This window comes from Callospermophilus lateralis, chromosome 18 (assembly GCF_048772815.1).
Source record: "Callospermophilus lateralis isolate mCalLat2 chromosome 18, mCalLat2.hap1, whole genome shotgun sequence".
NCBI lineage: Eukaryota > Metazoa > Chordata > Mammalia > Rodentia > Sciuridae > Callospermophilus > Callospermophilus lateralis.
In genome coordinates this window covers 44009981-44012999 of record NC_135322.1, presented here as the reverse complement: position 1 = coordinate 44012999, position 3019 = coordinate 44009981, and positions in this window count along the sequence as shown.

Sequence of the window (3019 nt, the reverse complement as noted above, 5' to 3'; positions counted from 1 at the left end):
AACTTAGAACCACAGCCAATTAGCAAGGTCTTATCTCAAAAATGAAAATAATAATAATAATAATATGCTATGGGGGTAGCTCAGTGGTAAAGTATCCCTGAATTAAATCCATGTACAAAATAAAAAATAGAAAACTATACAAAATTTGCTAAGGAATACATGTTCTAAAGCTATGTAAAGTACATTAAAAATATTTGTAGGAAGAGAGAGTATAAGTAGAAAGTTTATGTATGTTATCAAGATTAAGTTATTATCAGATTAAATTAATCTACTCTATGTATGTTTTACACAAGCCTCAGGATAACCATATTGAAAGCCTGTAAGAGATATTCAAAAGATAAGAAGACTTGAACCAAAACATACTACTATGGAAAACCAGCACACCAAAAAAGAGGAAATCAGGAGAGGGAAAAGGAACAAAGGCTTTACAAGACAACTAGAAAACAATTAGAGCAATAGGAGTCTATATCTATTGATGTATGCCATGGAGTGGCCAAATGAATAAAGAAACAAGACCCACCTATATATAGACTACAGAAGATTCGCCTCAGTTGTAAGGACAAAAGTACTTTAAAAGTGAGAATGGAAAAGTGGTAGTACATGCAAATGAAAACCAAAAGAGAAAAGGTGTAGCTCACTTAGATTTTTAAAAAATGGCAAAAAATATGAAAAAAGGCAGGAGGTCAATCCATAATAATAAAATTGTCAATTCAGCTAGAGGATATAGCAACTGTAAATATATGTGTACTTAACACTAGAGCGTGTGTGTGTGTGTGTGTGTGTGTGTGTGTGTTTGTGAAATATTAACAAATCTAAAGTAGAAATAGACTGTGAACAATAATGGTATGAAATAGCAACCCCTGTGTTCAGCAAGACAGACACCATTTAGACTGAAAATCAACACAGAAATATTGAGCTACTCTCTATATCAAATAAATGCAACAGATATTTACAGAATATCCAACAGCTGTAGAATACACATTTTTCTAATCAACACACAGAACGTTCTCTGGGACAGAACATGTTTTAAGGCACACAATAGCTTTCAGCATATCTCAAAATGTTGAAATTGTATCAAGTATCATTTCTGGCCACAAAGGAATAAAACTAGAAATCAGTAAAATGAGGAACACTGGAATCTATACATACATTTAGATTACCACAAATCCTCCTGAGTGGGTTAATGATGCAATTCAGAAGAAATTTTAGATTTTCATGAAATAAATGACCATGGAAGTACAACATATCAAAACCTGTGGGATCCAGCAAATGTACTACTAAGAAGGAAGTTTATTGCAATAAACCCCTTCCTCAAAAGAATAGAAAGCTTTCAAATAAACATCCTAACAATGCACAAAAAAGAACCAGAAGGAAAAAAAAAAACAACCCCAAATCAGTAGAAGGTAATAAATAATAAATATCGGATAAGAAATAAATGAAATTAAGAAAAAGCATAGATAAGATTAACAACACAAAAGTTGATTTTTTTTAAAGAGAGAGTGAGAGAGGAGAGAATTTTTAATATTTATTTTTTAGTTATCGGCAGATACAACATCTTTGTTTGTATGTGGTGCTGAGGATCGAACCTGGGCCGCAAGCATGCCAGACTGCTTGAGCCACATCCCCAGCCCCAAAAGTTGATTTTCATAAAACAATTGGCAACCTTTATCTGAACTAAGAAAAAAAGAAAACCCAAATATATAAAATCAGAAACTAAAAGGAGACACGAACACAGTATCTCAGAAACTCAATCATTAAAGGCTATGGTAAACAACTAAAAATCAACAAATTGTAAAATCTAGAAGAAATTGATACATTATTAGACACACACAATCTACCAAGACTGAGTCACAAAAAAAAAAGAAAAGAAAAAAAAGAAAATGTACACAGAGCAATGAGTAGTGAGACAGAATCAGCAGAATCTGTCATAAAAATTCCCCTACCAAAGTGGAGTTCAGGATCAGGAGGCTGCACTACTGAATTCCACCAAACTTTAAAGAAGAACTGATTTCAATTCTTCTCAGACTATTCCAAAAAGTTGAAGGGGAGAAAAATTCTTTGAAACTCATGCCACAAGGTCAGCATTACCCTCATACCTAAACCAAACAAGAACACACATACACACACACACACACACACACACACACACACAAATATGTCATACTGAAGCCTACCAGATCCTTTGATATAAATTTTCAGGTGACAGAAAGAGAGAAAAAGACAGAGAGAAACTGATTGAGAAAAATTCTAAGGGGGAGAGAAGAAGAAATAATTAAGAAAGGTAAGAAGGAATGAGACAGAAAAAGGAGAATTGCTGTGATATTCTTGGAGACAGTGCTCTCTAATCACAAGTAAGACATATTACCAGGGCTTCGTCCATTTCAGGTAGAATACACAATCAAGCCCTGTCTATGTCTACTTGTCTCTTTTCTGTTCTCTAAGTCTGAGATTGACTTACTGAAATTATCTATAACATGCTTCTTCGTCTCTAATCATTAGATGAGTACAATCCCCAGTCACATTTTGATAAGCAGAGGTAAATATTTGCTAATAACTTCCTGAGTGTCTTGATTTGTATCAGAACACAAAAAATTTCACCAACCTGTCTGAACTTATATTAGTTTTTATTTTTTAACCTTTTTTTTAGTTTCATAATTTGGGAAAAATGATTTAAAGGCTAAGAATTCAGTAATATTGACTCTTTTTAGAAACTACAACAAAATTTGAGTCTGATTGTTTTACTGGCAGTTCAACAGTATATAATGCCACTTTGAAATGAAATGAAAATGCCATGTACATTACATTAATTGTATTGCACCTAACCATACTCAGCACACTTGAATTATAGGGGAAATGCTTTTGAATTGTTACACATTACAAGAGGTACCTCTGAGTCAATCAAATGTAAATTGACTTCTTTATATGTTTTTCTCCCAATACATACTACAATGAATCATATTTATGTTAATAACTGCATTTAGAAATATTTTGTATTTACATTTTATTTTTGTAACACTAG